We start from the raw sequence: 18,426 nt of genomic DNA, 5'->3' as shown, positions 1-18,426 counted from the left end.
TGGTAAGAGCAGTTAATGCAGCTAGTTTTAAAAAAGGTTTGGACAAATTCCTGGAGAAAAAGTCCATCATCTGCTGTTGAGACAGACATGATACAGTAGCATGGAATGCTGCTACTATTTGGGTTTTTGCCAGGTACTTGTGACTTGGATTGGCCTCCATGAAGATGGGATACTGGGCTAGATGGACCATTGCTCTGACCCAGTAAGGCTATTCTTGTGCTCTTAATCTGCACAGGTCCCATGGAGCAATCAATTTCCATATGGATAATTGATTGATGGGATTTTAACAATGATTTTAGAAACATAGAAAATGATGGCAGTATAATGAAGCCATTGTGACATCACCGATGAGTTTGACTCTTAGGTACTGGTGGAATGAGGCATTATGACATCACAATCTGAGCTCCGGAATGTTGCTTCTCGTTGGGTTTCTGCCAGGTACTTGTTCAATGGTGCGACCTCACCTTGAATACTGAATTCAGTTCTGGTCTCCTTATCTCAAAAAACATAGAAACATAGAAAATGACGGCAGAAAAGGGCCACGGCCCATCCAGTCTGCCCACCCTAATGGCCCACCCCCTAACTACCTCCATCAAGAGATCCCACATGCCAAATAGAAACATAGAACATGACGGCAGAAAAGGACCACGGCCCATCCAGTCTGCCCACCCTAATGGCCCACCCCCTAACTACCTCCATCAAGAGATCCCACATGCCAAATAGAAACATAGAACATGACGGCAGAAAAGGGCCAAGGCCCATCCAGTCTGCCCACACTAATGGCCCACCCCCTAACTACCTCCATGAAGAGATTCCACATGCCAATCCCATCTTTTCTTAAAATCTGGCACGCTGCTGGCCTCAATTACCTGTTGTGGAAGATTATTCCAGCGGTCAACCACCTTTTCGGTGAAGAAATATTTTCTGGTGTCGCCATGAAATTTCCACCCCTGATTTTCAACGGATGCCCTCTTGTTGCCGTGGGTCCTTTAAGGAAAAAGAGATCCTCTTCCACCTCGATACGACCCGTGACATATTTGAACGTCTCGATCATGTCTCCCCTCTCTCTGCGTTCCTCGAGTGAGTACAGCTTACCCAGTCGTTCCTCATACGGGAGATCCTTGAGTCCTGAGACCATCCTGGTGGCCATTCGCTGAATCGACTCAACTCTCCGCACATCTTTTTGATAATGCAGCCTCCAGAATTGTACACAGTATTCCAGATGGGGTCTCACCATGGATCTGTACAACGGCATTATGACCTTGGGCTTACGGCTGACGAAACTTCTACGAATACAGCCCATGATTTGTCTAGCCCTGGATGAAGCTTTCTCCACTTGATTGGCAGTCTTCATGTCTTCGCTAATAATCACCCCCAAGTCACATTCTGCTACAGTCCTTGCTAGGATCTCACCATTTAAGGTGTAAGTCCTGCATGGATTTTTGCCGCCAAGGTGCATGACCTTGCATTTTTTGGCATTGAAACTTAGTTGCCCTGTTTTGGTGTTTTTTATTTTTTTTTTTAAGCCAGTTTACAATCCATAAAAGGGATCCTATAACTTCAGTTTACCTAAGGAGTCTTTCATGAGGGATTTTCACCTTCTGAGAATCCAAATACATGAAAGAAAAATCACATCAAGGGAAACCAGAGCTTTGCTGTTCTTAGAACACTTAGAAGGAAGCTTTTTCATAACACACCATTTCATGTGTTTGTTTTGTAGTTCTGGGTTTTTGATTATTCAGAGCTCTTTATTTCCCTTCAGCTTTGCTTTATCACAGGAAGTGTATGTTTATTCCAGCTGATAAATGTTCATTCTTGTATTTAAAGTGCTTTTCTTTTGAACATTCTGAACATTTATATATAACTTTTAAATTCTAATTGTTAAGGTTTTCATTCTTTCCTTATCTTTATTTAATAGTTACATGTGTTATGTAGATTCTCGTAAAGAAATTAATAAATAAAACAAAACAAAGAAAATACGATGATACATTTTTAATGGACCAATTTAATACATTTTTTGATTTGCTTTTGAAGGCAATACTTTCTTCTTCAATAAAAAAGGCATCATGTTATTTTCTTTTATTTCTATTTATTACCTTTAAAGTTGGACTAACACACCACTTTACTTAGTAAAGAAGGAATTTAGAACTAAGATCAGCTAATAAAGAGCAATTTATCTCCAGAGTGCTAAACAGTTACTTATTCAAAATGTATTACTTCCATGTCTTATCCTACACTGTCCAGCAGAGGGCAGTATGATTACTGTTTACTTCTACAATTGTAAGCATTCCAGGGCCTGGAAAATACCTAATGTACCTGAATGTAACTTGCCTTGAGCTACAGGTGAAAGCTGACCTAAATCCAAAGCCCTTCCTTAGGCCTGTTTCAAATAGAATCAGACCAAAGGCTGACTGAATCAATACGTCGTGCTCCATCCCTAGCAGTCTTCAAATCCAAACTAAAGGCCCACTTTTTTGAAACTGCTTTCAACTCTTAACTTCCATTCACTGCTGTCAAATACCTAGACCCACTATAACCTCCCCAACCCTGAAATGTCCTATCTAAATTAGATTGTAAGCTCTTCTGAGCAGGGATTGTATGTTAAAATGTACAGCGCTGCATACGCCTTTCAGCGCTATAGAAATAATAAATAGTAGTAGTAATGTTTCCCTATAATAATTAATAATAATAATTTTATTCTTATATACCGCCAAAGCCATAATAGTTCGAGGTGGTTTACAATAAGAAGAGCTAGACAATCAGCAATGATAGGCACAATATAAAGTCATTGAATACATGTAAGCAGGATACAATGATAAACTAAACTAAACTAAACTAAACTAAACTAAGCCTTAAGTTTATATACCGCATCATCTCCACGGAAGTGGAACTCGACACGGTTTACAAAGCTTAAAAATATAGGAAGAGAGAAGAGAAAAAGTTTACAAAGCATAAAAAGAGGGGATGTAATCAGGAGAAGAGATGTTATATGCTAGAGAAAAGCCAGGTTTTCAGTTGTTTTCGGAATAGTTGGAGGGAGCCCAGGTTCCGCAGCGGGACAGTGAGATCATTCCAGAGGCCCGTGATTTTGGAGAGGAAGGATCATCCCAATTTACCTGCGTGGAGGATGCCGTGTAGAGAGGGGAAGGATAGTTTATGTCTGTGGGCTGATCTGGTGGTAGTAGGTGTCGGGGCGAGGAAGGATAGAGGGATTAGGGGCGGGATAAGAGGAGCTGGAACAATTAGCGCACGATCAGCGAAAAGAGGCCCAATGTAAAGTCGTCAAATACATGTAAGCAGAGTACTGAGAAGGCTTGTGAGTTCTTGGTTACAAATTGGTTAGAGTATAAGGAGAAACGGCTTTAAGAGATCTAAGGAGAGAGCGAGAGCCAGAAGGCCTTGAGCATGCGCAGATGCTCAAGGCCCAGGCAACAGGAAGGATCTTTGTTCACAGACACCAGCACATCCTGGGGCTGCGTGCCGGTGCCAGATGGGGTAAGGCTTCTGTTCGATCTGGCGGGGGATGCCGGTTCTCGGGGGTGAGGGGGGGGTGGAGCAGCGCCTCGGGGGGTGGGGGTTGGTGAGAACGAATCAAGCGAGTTTCCCTTACTTCCTATGATATATGAGTAATTTGGTTTACAAGCATGTTTTTGGAACGAATTATGCTCATAAACCAAGGTTTCACTGTAGTTATCTTAACTTGAGCAATAAAGTAATAAAGGCTTTGTTACCGTTTGGATCTTATCTTTGTGAACTTGGATTTTCAGCTCTGACAGAAATTAAATAGAAAATAAGAGAACGACTGCATATGGTGGATAATGAAATGCGTGTTTGCTTGTCGACTATCGAGCTGCATTTTGAGTTACTTTGCACTCAAAAACAAGCACATCCATTGCATTGATTAGCAATTCTATTCTATCTACTTTAGTTTCACTGTTATTACAATTACCCATACATAGCTCAAAAAACTTTGAATAAATAACTCTCAAATTTAATTTTTTGTTGGTTTTGCAATTTTATAAATTGAATTATAATGTGCCGCAAAAAATATTTGCTCTGTATAGTGTGATGTGAAAAACAGTTGCTCCATTTAATGTGCCAGAGCTAAAAACATTGGAGACACTGCTTTATGATAAAAGAAATCTCTTAATTCCCGAATAATTTGCTTTATATTCTCTAAGCAGCTCTGTCAACCCGGCAGATGTTTTTTTTACCCTATTTCCAGTCCTTTTCAATAGGTTAGTGGTGTTCACTTCCCCCTCAAACCCTTATATCACTCTCCTACCATCTTTTTTACCCATGCTCCCTGATTCTCTTTTATATGAGGGTCATTTCATAAATAATGCACCCGATTTTTTTAAATTTACATGTTTTATTTTTTTTTTTCAAGTATTTCTTTACAATCCTTCAATATAGTCTCCCTGCTTTGCAATGACTGAGTTCCAACATCCGGGAAGCTTCATCATTCCATCCAAGATACCGTTTTAGTACAGTTTCTGAATGGTTCAGGTAACGGCAGAAGAAAGCTCTTCCAGAGATGCAAAACAATGTCCACGCATAGGTTGTTTCAACTTTGGGAAAAGGTCAAAGTCTGGACTGTAGGGAGCATGAGGTAACACCTCCCAGCCGTATTTGCGTAGTTTTTCAATGACGAGTGGAGAGCTCCATCTTCCCCACGACCAAAAAAATTTAAACGAGCTCAATCAAAAGTCAAACAAATGATGATTTTTACTTATGATCATGAAGGCATCATCATCACAGACAAAGTTCCATGTGGAAGAAGTGTCACAGCAGTGTATTATTGTGATTTTTTTTTTGCAAAAAATGCACAAAACCCGACTTCAGTTGCTCTTGGCTGAGCCACTCATTCTTTATGACAACGTTCGCCTGCACATAGGGAATGTCATTGAAAAACTACACGAATACGGCTGGGAGGTGTTACCACTTGCTCCCTACAGTCCAGACGTAAGACCACCAGACTTTGACCTTTTTCCAAAGTTGAAACAACCTATGCGTGGACATCGTTTTGCATCTCTGGAAGAGCTTTCTTCCGCCGTTACCCGAGCCATTCGGCAACTGAACTAAAACGGTGTCTTGAATGGAATAATGAAGCTTCCCAGACATTGGGATTCAGTCATTGCAAAGCAGGGAGACTGTATGGAAGGATTGTAAAGAAATACTTGAATAAAACAAACAAAAAACATTTAAATTTTTTTTAAAAAAAAAATAGTGTGCATTATTTATGAAATGACCCTTGTATCTAATCCAAATTATTCTAGCAGTCTGCCTGGAGTCATATCACTAGCCAATAGCACCATCACAGTTCTCCTTCTCATTTTGCTCTCTGTTTTAAGCCCTGCCAGGGAAAAAGAATCAAAAAATGATCTGACCAAAAAGGACTGGCACTTGCCTTTCAAAACCCAGCCTTACTCTTTCCATGTAATTGCATGCAAATTGCTACCTCGTGCTAAAACTTGCACTAGCTGCTTAGTGCAGCTTAGGAAACATCATTCAAGGTGTTTTTTTTTTTTTTTTTTTCTTTTAAGTTGATGTTGCCCTGAAGAGTAAAGCTGTAGATTCCTCACACATGCACTTAATAGCGAGATGTGCCCTTACCATGTACTAAATGATATGCATCAAGTTTGAGCGAATCCTCACTTGCTGTCAGGTTTATGAGTCTGTTTAGAACTTCAGTGGTCTCTCAAGTGCTGACACTGCAGAGAGACTTGGCATCACTCAGCACTTTTGCAGAAACTGGAGCAATCGCGGCTGTCATAAAGCATATTACAGGCAGGTTGGGAGCAATTCTTTGCTGTTAGAATTTGTCCCTTCTCTGCCTCTTTTAAGCTTCTCTTCATTCTTATTCCCTTTTAGTGTTGGGTCACAGAGGTGACTCAAGAGTTCCAGTCTGAAGCAAACAATAGATTTACCTGGTGTAGGGCAAACTGTCATGATTATTGAACCGCTACTCACATTTCTTCTTCAACGAAAGCTCTCGACAAAGTATTCAAAGGCAAGGAGGTAACACTACAAGCGAAGATCAGTCTTGTCCACACACTCATGTTCTCAGTGGTCAGTTACGGATGCGAAAGCTGGACACTACGGAAACAAGACAGAAAGAAGATTGACTCATTTGAGCTTTGGCGCTGGAGAAGGATTTTCGGCGTGCCGTGGACCACCAGAAGAACTAAGAAATTGATTCTGGAAGAGATCAAACCGGTTATGTCACTCGAAGCCCAAATGATGAAGATACAACTGTTATTTTGGTCCCACCATCAGAAGAGAGAGATCACTGGAGAAGGACATCATGTTTGGGAAGACCAAAGGAACCAGGCAAAGAGATGGCTGCAATCAGATGGCTGGATACGTTGAAAACAACCCTGGGGGATGACATTGGAGGACCTTTCTGGACTTCTTTTTAGATCCGCAATTCATCAAGTCGCTAGGACTCGAGCATGAGTCGATGGCACCTAACAATAACTCACATTTGCCATGTTTCCCCTATTAGAATGTCTCTCAGTTGCTATGCAGGTATTCACGAGAAAAATTGAGGCAGGTTAAATTACAACTTTTGGTGGGAAACTGTATGTTTGAACATATGAATTCGTTACAATTGGGACACTATAATAAATTTAAAGAGATTTGGGGTGGGAGGGTGCGGGGGGTGGCGTGTTATGTACATTTGATTGTAATGAGTGCTGTTTATTGTATGAATTGTTTGTTAACCTGTTGCACTTTATGTTGGCTTTTAAAAATGAATAAAGATTTATTTAAGAAAAAAAAAGAATGTCTCTCGGTGCCTCTTGAAAACTTTGAAATTATATTTTTCACATGAAAAAATTGGGTCCACTATAAAGTAAAGTACATATTTCACAAGGAGGTCCCAACATCTTTGATCAATTACTTGACCATAAGGTTTAGGATGCAAAAAATATATTGTAAACAATGCTGCCTCTTCTTTTTTAATGAGACTCTTTCAAAACAATTAAAGATAGAGGAGCAAACAGTTTGGTGATTCTGCTGATCCCATCAAAGCTGTAGCTAGGCCAGACCTGGGCAACTCCGGTCCTCGAGGGCCGGAATCCAGTCGGGTTTTCAGGATTTCCCCAATGAATAGGCATTGAAAGCAGTGCATGCAAATAGATCTCATGCCTATTCATTGGGGAAAACCCGACTGGTTTCTGGCCCTCGAGGACTGGAGTTGCCCACTCCTGAGCTAGGCTTTTTAGCACCAGGTACTCCTCTCTTTCCACAGTTTATGGAAACTATGTACTATATGAGCATATTTTGATATCTCTTCTTTCAGATTACCGGTGCAATCATTGATTTTAAGTCAACTGGATTCATGCAAACTGGACACACTTTATAGAATTTAATGTTGTCCAGAGTTTGACAGACCACAATTACAACACCACTCGTTGGTCATAGAGTCTGTCTTAAAGAGAGCAAACAGTACCAGAACTTACACAAGTACTCCACCAGGCAGAGAAGGCAGAACCTTAGATAAACTTGGGAAAATAATAACAATAATAATTTTTATATATACCGCAGGACTGTGATTTTCTATGCGGTTTACAATGATTAAAGATGTTACAGATTGAGTGGAATCAACAAAGTATAGACTTGGTGATTGACAGTTCTAGAGATCATTTGTTGAGGACTAAGATTGTATAGGTTGGTTTCCTAAGTATTTCAGAAACAGATGTGTTTTTAGGCGTTTCCTGAATTCCCTATAAGTCGTAGGCACGAGCAGTTGTTCCAGGTCTTTACCCCATAATGCTGCTTGATGTGAGAAAAGATGTTGGTGATGACTTTTAAATTTACAACCTCTAACCGGTGGAGAAACAAAGTTCGGGTGTGAGCTTCGCCTATGTCTGTTGGTTGTGAAAGAGAAAAGGTCTGTGTTATATTTAGGGGCTAAGCCATAAAGTACCTTGAAGCAAATTGTAATATTATTTATTTAGCAGGCACTCAAAAAAACTTCCATAGATTCAAAATACAGCAATTCGATTTGATTTTTAATCTGAAAAAGTATGATCACGCTACTCCTTTTCTGCGTGAACTCCATGGGTTGCCGATAGAGGTTCGTGTGAAATTCAAGTTTGGCTGTATTTGTTTTAAGGTATTATTTGGATTTGCACCTGATTACGGATGCTTTTACATTTGTTAATGTAAAACATTCTAGGCACTTAGATACGCTTTTCTTTTTTCCATCTGTCAAAGGATGAAGATTTAAAAACTATCACCATCGTCTCTTATCTTATCAGGCAGCTTCCTGGGACAAGGACCTAAACTATTGACGACCGCTAATACCTATCAGCAGTTTAGGAAACACTTAAAACATATCTATATGTCGAATCTTAAAGTAATTAGTTTTGTTTAGACTATCATCTTTCTTTTGTGAAGCACATGGAACTTTACAGTTATGTGGTACAGAAGTAAGTTTTTATGTTATGTTACATTATGTTCTTTCCCTGGCTTTTCACACACTACCAAACCATACTTGAATTCCACTCACTTTACAGTCACTTTTCCACCTCCAAAAGGCGATATGCCCTAGTGCAGTGGTCTCCAACTCAAACCCTTTGCAGGGCCACATTTTGGATTTGTCGGTACTTGGAGGGCCTCAGAAAAAAAATAGTTAATGCCTTATTACAGAAATGACAATTTTGCATGAGGTAAAACTCTTTATAGTTTATTAATCTTTCCTTTTGGCTAAGTCTTAATAATAATATTGTCATTTATAGCTAAAGAGACAGATGATTAAGAAACTGTTTTATTTTACTTTTGTGATTATGATAAACATACTGAGGGCCTCCAAATAGTACCTGGCGGGCCACGGGTTTGAGACCACCGCTATAGGCTAAGGCTCTTTACATCTGCATTGTGATGTCATAGAACTTTATGGTTATGGAAACATAGTAACATGATGGCAGATAAAGGCCAAATGGCCCATCCGCAGCATCCACTATCTCCTCCTCTCCCTATTGGCTAAGGCTCTTAACATTTGCATCTCCTTTTCCTATAGGCCAGTGGTCTCCAACTCAAACCCTTTGCAGGGCCACATTTTGGATTTGTAGGTACTTGGAGGGCCTCAGAAAAAAAAAAGTTAATGCCTTATTACAGAAATGACAATTTTGCATGAGGTAAAACTCTTTATAGTTTATAAATCTTTCCTTTTGGCTAAGTCTTAATAATAATATTATAATTTATAGCTAGAGAGACATATGATCAAGAAACTTTTATTTTATTTTTGTGATTATGATAAACATACCGAGAGCCTCAAAATAGTACCTGGGGGGGGGGCCGCATGTGGCCCCCGGGCCGCGGGTTTGAGACCACTGCCCTAGTGGCTGCTTCTTTTGCCCACCCCCAGTTACAGCCTTGTCTTGTAGCGGGAGGATGTGAAGCTTGCCTTTGCCAGACTGGTCTCTCTTTGTGTACTTCCAGTAGGTCTCTTCTAGGTGGCAGCAGCAGCATCTGATGAAAAATTCAAGTGAGGTTGGTTGAAGCCAGTGAATTCTCAGCACGTGAACCAGGCTTTGCCTCATTTCAAATGCTAATTTCGAATCACTTTTCTGGTACACAGAGCTGCCATCCTAGCTCCATATCATCATGAGTGGTGGAGTAACCTAGTGGTTAGAATAGCTGCCTTAGCACCCCGAAATTGTGAGTTCAATTCCCACTGTGACCTTGGGAAAGTCACTTAACACTTCATGTACAAAATAAGTACCTGTCTAAACCACTTTTAGTGTAATCACACACAGAAAAAGCAGTATATCAAGTCTCATCCTCTTTATCAGTGGTATAGCAAGGGTGGGAGGTGCCCAGGGCAGTAGTGTGCCCCTTCCCTTCCCCTGTACCTCTTGAACTTCCCTGGCACGAGCTGCACCTCCAACTTGCTGACTGCACTTGCCTTGGATCTCCCTCTGACATCACTTCCTTACTGGGTCAGACCAATGGTCCATCAAGCCCAGTAGCCTGTTCTCACGGTGACCAATCCAGGTCACTAGTTCCTGGCCAAAACCAAAAGAGTAGCAACATTCCATAGAGAATCTCAAAGAATAGCAAGGTTCTGGAATCCCTGAGAATAACAAGTTTCTAGAACCCCAAAGAGTAGCAACATTCCATGCTACTGATCCAGGGCAAGCAGAGGCTTCCCCCATGTCTTACTAACAAACTATGGACTTTTCCTCCAGGAATTTGTCCAAATCTTTCTTAAAACCAACTATGCTATCTGCTCTTATCACATCCTCTGGCAACGCGTTCCAGAGCTTAACTATTCTCTGAGTGAAAAAAAAAAAGGCCTCTGCAGCAGTTTCCCTCTGCTGCGGTCCATCTCAGACCAAAATAGGATGTTACATAAGAGGAAGGAGGGGACCGCGGCAGAGGGAAAGTGCTGTGGAGGGTGCGGGCAGCCAGTTAGAATTACTGTAGGGATGGCAATCCTCTTCAGACCGTCATTACTTTTTAAGGTTAAACCGGAAAGGCTAGGAGGAAGCTGGATGAGGGTGAAGATGAAGGCGAAGTATGCCGGCCTTCGGGGAGGGGGTCCCTAAAGCCATGGGACTGAGGGCCACTGCCCTGTTTGCCCTAAAGCCCACAGGGGGAGGGAGTTCAAAGAGAGGGGATATGCTATACTGGGAGGGGGAGGTGAAAGGAAAGAAATAATGGGCCTGGCAACAGAGGAGTGGGAGAGAGATAGTGGATAATGGGATGGAGGGAGGGAAAAGAAAGGGAGAGAAGTTGGGTTCATGGGGTGGTGTTTAGGGATGTGGTATAGAGATACCTCGAAGCCCTTCTGCCAAGTCTCTTATAAAGATGTTGAATAGGATTGGGCCCAAGACTGAGCCCTGTGGTACTCCACTAATCACCTCCGTCATTTCGGAGGGGGTGCCGTTCACCAAAGGGTGGTGGTGAACGGCACCCCCTCCGAAATGACGGAGGTGATTAGTGGAGTACCACAGGGCTCAGTCTTGGGCCCAATCCTATTCAACATCTTTATAAGAGACTTGGCAGAAGGGCTTTGAGGTAAAATAACATTATTCGCCGATGACGCCAAACTGAGTAATGTAGTGGGCAAATGCACAACAGACGAAGATTCAGTGCCCGACAACATGATGCACGACCTACTCCTACTGGAGCGATGGTCTAGGACATGGCAACTCAACTTCAATGCCAAAAAATGCAAAGTTATGCACCTGGGCAGCCAGAATCCATGCAAGTCTTATACCCTTAATGGCGAGATCCTAGCAAAAACGGTAGCAGAACGAGACTTGGGGGTAATCGTCAGTGAGGACATGAAGTCTGCCAATCAAGTGGAGCAGGCTTCGTCCAAGGCAAGACAAATCATGGGCTGCATACGAAGGGGTTTCGTCAGTCGTAAGGCGGAAGTCATTATGCCATTGTATAGATCCATGGTGAGGCCCCACCTGGAATACTGTGTGCAATTCTGGAGGCCGCATTATCGCAAGGATGTGCTGAGACTGGAGTCGGTGCAAAGAATGGCCACCCGGATGGTCTTGGGACTCAAGGATTTACCATACGAAAAACGGCTTGACAAATTACAGCTATACTCGCTCGAGGAGCGCAGAGAGAGGGGAGACATGATCGAGACGTTCAAGTATCTTACGGGCCGCATCGAGGCGGAGGAAGATATCTTCTTTTTCAAGGGTCCCACGACAACAAGAGGGCATCCGTTGAAAATCAGGGGCGGGAAACTACGAGGTGACACCAGGAAATTCTTTTTCACTGAAAGAGTGGTTGATCGCTGGAATAGTCTTCCACTACAGGTGATTGAGGCCAGCAGCGTGCCTGATTTTAAGGCAAAATGGGATCGGCACATGGGATCTATTCACAGGGCAAAGGTAGGGGAGGGACATTAAGGTGGGCAGACTAGATGGGCTGTGGGCCCTTATCTGCCGTCTATTTCTATGTTTCTATGTTACTGGATAGGAGGGCAATTCGAAGAGAAAAGGAGAGATGGTGGGGTGGTGGGGTGATGGGGGGTGGTGGGGAAGGAGGGAGAAAGATGCTGGATGAAAGGGTAGTTGAAAAGAGAAAAGGAGAGATGGTGGATCTAGGGAAGGTGGGATCCATTGTTGCAGCTGCTCTTTCACTCTTCTGGCTGCTGGCAGCATGAGTGAAGTAAACTGCCTAATCTGATCTTGTGGATGAGAGGAATGCATGGGGGGGAGTCCTCTGGGATCATTGGGGAGGGGGTCATTAATGAAATGCTGGACTGCAGGGATGGAGAGGAAAAAAAAAGAGAGAAAGAGATGCCAGACCTCTGGCTGAAGGAAGGGCAGGACAGAGATGCAGACCATGGTAGAGAGGAGGAGGAGGGAAGGAGAGAAGAGATAACAGACCATATGAAGGAAGAAAGGGAAGGAGAGGAATGGACTACTGGAGGGAGAGAGAAGGAGAGAGAGATGCAAGACCAGGGAAGGGAAGGAGGAGCGAGAAGTAGGTGAGAGGGAGAAGAGAAGGACAGAGAGATGCAAGACCACAAAGGGGAAGGAGGGGAGATAAATGCTAGACTGTGGGAAGGAGAGGAAAAAGATGTCAGACCTCCAGAGGGAGAGGGAGGAGAAGCTGTTTAGGGATGGAGAGGAAGGGGAGAGAGAGGGAGGATATGCAAGGGAAGGGAAGAGAGGAGGAGATGCACAGGAATGAGAAGGGAAGAGAGATGCAAGAAATGCTGTTTAAGAAAAGATGGGAATAAGAGAGAAGAAAAAGGGAGAAGATGGTACATATGGATGGAGGGGAGGAGAGGGGAAGGGCACAGAGAGGGAGAAGATGGTGCACCTGGCTACATGGGAAGGGAAGACATGGAACAGTAGATAGATTTGAGAAGGAAGCAGAAACATTGAGCAAGTTGAATATTAAGTTAATGTCAAAGATGGATGTAGGAAATCCAAACTAATCAGGGGAATTTATTTATATAGTTACTGCTAAAGCAAAAATAAATACTGGATCAAAATAATTGCTACCAGCAGATATTCTTCATTTATAAATATTTTTACAGCATATAATGGATATTGTATTATAAAAGTGCTCAGAAAAATGGTGATTTGTGAGAACATAATGTGGATCAAGCCCACTAGTCAATGTCTCATGTTCTCAATTATTGCACCTTTCGTACTTTCTCATCTATGTAGTAAATATTCAAAACTTCAAAAAAATATCATTTTCACTTATCTCAAAAAGATGTTTAACACTCCTCTCAGGGTTCTGACGCATATTGCAAGGACTGTCAAAGAAACATATCTTCTTGTGATCAAAAGGTTGAAACCTATCTCTGCTTTACTCATTCTAAACGGTTCAAAAGACCATTTTTTTTCTGTGCACTTTTATAATACAATATCCAGAATATATATATATAAAGGAAGAATATCTGCTGGTAGTGATTATTTGGGTACAAAGATGGATATAGGGCAGAAAGTGAAGAAGGAGAGAAAAACAGCAAATGGATAAGAAGGCCCTGGAAACACAGTTAAGAGCACAGACAGAAGGAAGTTCAACCAGAGACTGGGAAAAGATGTGTAGAGAAATAAAATCACCAGACAACAAAAGTAGGAAAAAATGTTTTTATTTTCAATTTAGTTATTGAAATATGGTGGTTTTGAGAATTTACATCTGTTAAGAAGAAGAACATAAGAAGTTGCCTCCGCTGAGGCAGACCAGAGGTCCATCTCGCCCAGCGGTCCGCTCTCGCGGCGGCCCATCAGGCCCACTGCCTGAACAGTGGTCTCTGACTAATTTTACCATTTACCTCTAATCCTATCCCTATAACCTTACCTGTACTCTTATCTGTACCCCTCAATCCCTTTGTCCTCCAGGTAACTGTCCAGACCTTCTTTGAAGCCCTGTAGCGTGCTCCTGCTTATCACATCCTCCGGTAGCGCGTTCCATGTATCCACCACCCTCTGGGTGAAAAAGAACTTCCTGGCATTTGTTCTAAACCTTTCCCCTTTCAATTTCTCTGAGTGCCCCCTTGTACTTGTGGTTCCCCATAATTTGAAAAATCTGTCCCTGTCCACTTTTTCTATGCCCTTCATGATCTTGAAGGTTTCTATCATGTCTCCTCTAAGTCGTCGCTTTTCCAGCGAGAAAAGCCCCAGCTTTTTCAGTCTGTCAGTATATGAGAGGTCCTCCATACCCTTTATTAGCTTAGTTGCTCTTCTCTGGACTCTCTCAAGTACCGCCATGTCCTTCTTGAGGTACGGCTACCAGTACTGGACACAGTACTCCAAGTGCGGGCGCACCATTGCACGATACAGTATTTTGCTCTGTTCAGGAAGAAATGCATTTGTGTCTGTTTCTCTGGTGTTGTACTGCATGCAGAGTCTGGCATCTTAGGGTTTTATTTGTGTATATTAGTACTTTTAGTTTGTGGTCCTAGGTTTGCTTAACATTTATCTGCGTTCTGCATGTCTAATCAAGGCCAGTTGTTCTAGTAGGAATGAATGTTGAGAAGTGCCATATAGTGGGTTTTGTATTGTTTAATTTTGTGATTGACCTTTATGTATTGCTAATACAATTACTGTATATTGTTTGTATATATGAAAAATGAATGGAAAAATGGCATTGCAATTAATACTGTTATTATGGGGTATGGTCTGAGGTGAAGCTTGGGTGGGTTCTGGGGCAGAGCTTGAGCACCCTCAATCATTTTGAAAAGTTGGTTCTTATGACCTACACTGCTGCACTTCTCTGCTCCCTGCTATGAGCCCATAAGAAACATAGAAACATAGAAAATGACTTCAGAAAAGGGCCACGGACCATCAAGTCTGCCCACTCTAATGACCCACCCCCCTAACTTCTTCCACTAAGAGATCCTACATGCCTATCCTATTTTTTCTTAAAATCTGGCACACTGTTGGTCTCAATTACCTGCAGTGGAAGATTATTCCAGCGGTCAACCACCCTTTCGGTGAAAAAATACTTCCTGATGTCGCCATGAAATTTCCCGTCCCTGAGTTTCAGTGGATGCCCTCTTGTGGCCGTGGGTCCTTTAAGAAAAAAGATATCTTCTTCCACCTCGATACAGCCCATGGTATATTTGAACGTCTCAATCATGTCTCCCCTCTCTCTGCGTTCCTCGAGTGAGTATAGCTGCAATTTACTCAGCCGTTCCTCATACGGGAGATCCTTGAGTCCTGAGACCATCCTGGTGGCCATTCGCTGAACCGATTCAGCTCTCAGCACATCTTTTTGGTAATGTGGCCTCCAGAATTGTACACAGTATTCCAGATGAGGTCTCACCATGGATCTGTACAACGGCATTATGACTTCAGGCTTTCGGCTGACGAAACTTCTACGGATACAACCCATCATTTATCTAGCCTTGGATGAAGCTTTCTCCACTTGATTGGCAGTCTTCATGTCTTCACTAATGATCACTCCTAAGTCTCATTCTGCTGCAGTCCTAGCTAAGATCTCACCATTTAGGGTGTAAGTTCTGCATGGATTTCTGCTGCCAAGGTGCATGACCTTACACTTTTTGGCATTGAAGCTTAGTTGCCAAGTCGAGGACTAATGTTCCAATAAGAGTAAGTCCTGCGTCATACTGTTGGGCAATGTGCTTTTGCCTACTATGTTGCATAGTTTGGCGTCATCGGCGAGGAGTGTGTGGCGCAGGGGTTGGAGCTACAGCCTCAGCACCCTGGGGTTGTGGGTTCAAACCCTGCATTGCTCTTTGTGACCTGGGCAAGTCACTCAGTCCTCCATAGCCCCAGGTACGTTAGATAGATTGTGAGCCCACCAGGACAGATAGGGAAAATGCTTGAGTACCTGATTGTAAAACCGCTTAGATAACCTTGATAGGCGGTATATAAAAAAAACCTAATAAACTTGAAACTTATTTTACCTTGAAGCCCCTGAGCCAGGTCTCTTAAGAAAATGTTAAATAGGATCGGGCCCAAGACCGAGCCCTGCAGCACTCCACTGATCACCAGACATTCCTTAGCCAGCCAATAGCTGCAGAGGGAGGCAGAACCAATGACTTAGGACACACCAACCTTCCATCCTGATATTCCCTGCTGTCTATTGGTTGGTTAAGGAAAGTCTGACCAATGGTGATCCTAAGCTACTGGCCCTGTCTCCTTTGCAGTTTATAATAATAATAATAACAACTTTATTCTTATATACCGCCAACAATCTTGCGACTTGGCTGGCTGAGGAATATCTGACCAATAGGCTATAGTGGGAGGTGGGAGCAATAGCTTCAGAGTCACAGCCTTACTGCCTGCAGCTCTAAATCGGGAAGATTTCAGCTCTGATGTCTGGGCAGTGCTGGAAAGAATATTGAGGGTGCTCTAGCACCCACAGGCCTGGTGCCTATGAACCTCATGCACTGTGAGAGATAAGAAAAGAAGTAGGAGATATCTCATTCCCTATACCAGGGGTAGGGAACTCCGGTCCTCAAGAGCCGTATTCCAGTCGGGTTTTCAGGATTTCCCCAATGAATATGCATGAGATCTATTTGCATGCACTGCTTTCAATGCATATTCATTGGGGAAATCCTGAAAACCCGACTGGAATACGGCTCTTGAGGACCGGAGTTCCCTACCCCTGCCCTATACTTTAAAAGCACTATTAGTAATTAAAGAGGAAAAAGACAGAGGCTGACTGAGAGGATGCCATACTAGGGTTACCAGATTTCCTCTTTACATAAAGAGGACACCTGGCCTCACCCTGCTCTGCCACAGCCCTGCCCCCACACGAATCGTGCGTATCCTTCCACGAGCTCAGAGCCATTTCTGGATGTCCTGTACACATGCACAGATATTGTAAGGGGTGCCCTGTGGCCAGGGGTCACAAAGGTACCCACCTTATAACCACTACGGTCCTTCCAGTACCCAAAAACACACACATACACCCTATCGTACACATCTGTGGATAGACAATAACCACTAATAATAATAATGATAGCTTTATTTATATCCTGTCATACCTTTTTTTAATATCCCGCCACTACCTTTTTCTCTCGGATAACTTCTTTTATTCAGAGGCACAAGATATCACACAGGTACAGAGAAGTATATAGAAAATACACAAGCAAAGACAATCTTATAACCTAATATGTGAGACACAGGTGGCAGAATTACCACAGAAGAAATATACTTGCACTGCTTGCCCTGGATCGGTAGCATGGAATGTTGCTACTCTTTGGGGTTCTAGAATCTTGTTACTCTCTGGGATTCCGGAATCTTGCTAGTCTTTGAGATTCTATATGGAATGTTGCTACTCTTTGGGGTTCTAGAATCTTGTTACTCTCTGGGATTCTGGAATCTTGCTATTCTTTGAGATTCTGTATGGAATGTTGCTACTCTTTGGGGTTCTAGAATCTTGTTACTCTCTGGGATTCCGGAATCTTGCTATTCTTCGAGATTCTGTATGGAATGTTGCTACTCCTTGGGTTTTGGCCAGGTACTAGGGACCTGGATTGGCCACCGTGAGAACAGGCTACTGGGCTTGATGGACCATTGGTCTGACCCAGTAAGGCTATTCTTATGATAAATAATGGGTACAAAGTAAAATATATATCTGATGACATCCCCAAAAATCTAGCCTACAACAAGGCACTATTATGCTCTGCCCACTCTAATACAGGGAAAGAAGGAGGGAGAAAATATGACAGGAAGAAGAAAGCACTCTTATATTAGTCTAAAAAGTTAGCAGTGGCCTAAGGGCACTATTCACTAAGCTCACCGATCGTGTCCTGACCAGTTTGCGAGCGTTTTCCGACCCCGACCCGATTCACTAACCTCCTGGCCGATCAACCTCCCATCCGATTCGATCTGTGCATGCAAATGAGGGGAAATGTCATGCAAAGTAGGAAGGCAGTGATTCACTAAACAAATTCAGGAACACCGACTGGGCTGGCCGATCCAAAAAGAAGCAACTGCCGAGGACCAGTCGCTCACATCCTTTCCATCTGTTCTGCTCTCTGCGGCCCTGAAATCCCAGCCCTGTAGCCCTGAAATAAAATAATACACATCTCCCTTGTGCAAAAATAAAACAAAACACATCTCCCTTGTGCACAATAAACAAAATAAAACACAGCGCAGTGCGAGCCCGTGGTTTTAACCCACGGGTTTAAAGCAGGGCTGCACAAGTTCTGTTCCATTCTGGCTGCGTCTGTCGTGCTTAAAATGATAGGTAGTCCGGCAGTAAACGTAAAATGATTCCTCTGAAGTCCAGCGAGTGCAGCCACCCTCGAGCGAGAGCATTGCGCGGATAACATCTACAGCAAAGAGCATGGTCTGCGCATGCGTCTGGATCACTCTGCAGCGATCTGTGGGGCCGCTGTGGGTCGTGCCTCCGATCGCATTAATTTGCATGAGGAGGCTTGGTGAATCGGTCGCCCGGGAAGACTCGGCCACGGATCGGATCGCTTAGGTGAGTTTAGCGAATCTAGGC

This window comes from Geotrypetes seraphini, chromosome 5, assembly GCF_902459505.1.
Source record: "Geotrypetes seraphini chromosome 5, aGeoSer1.1, whole genome shotgun sequence".
NCBI lineage: Eukaryota > Metazoa > Chordata > Amphibia > Gymnophiona > Dermophiidae > Geotrypetes > Geotrypetes seraphini.
The sequence above is the reverse complement of the archived record's forward strand: the minus strand, read 5'-3'. Positions refer to the sequence as shown.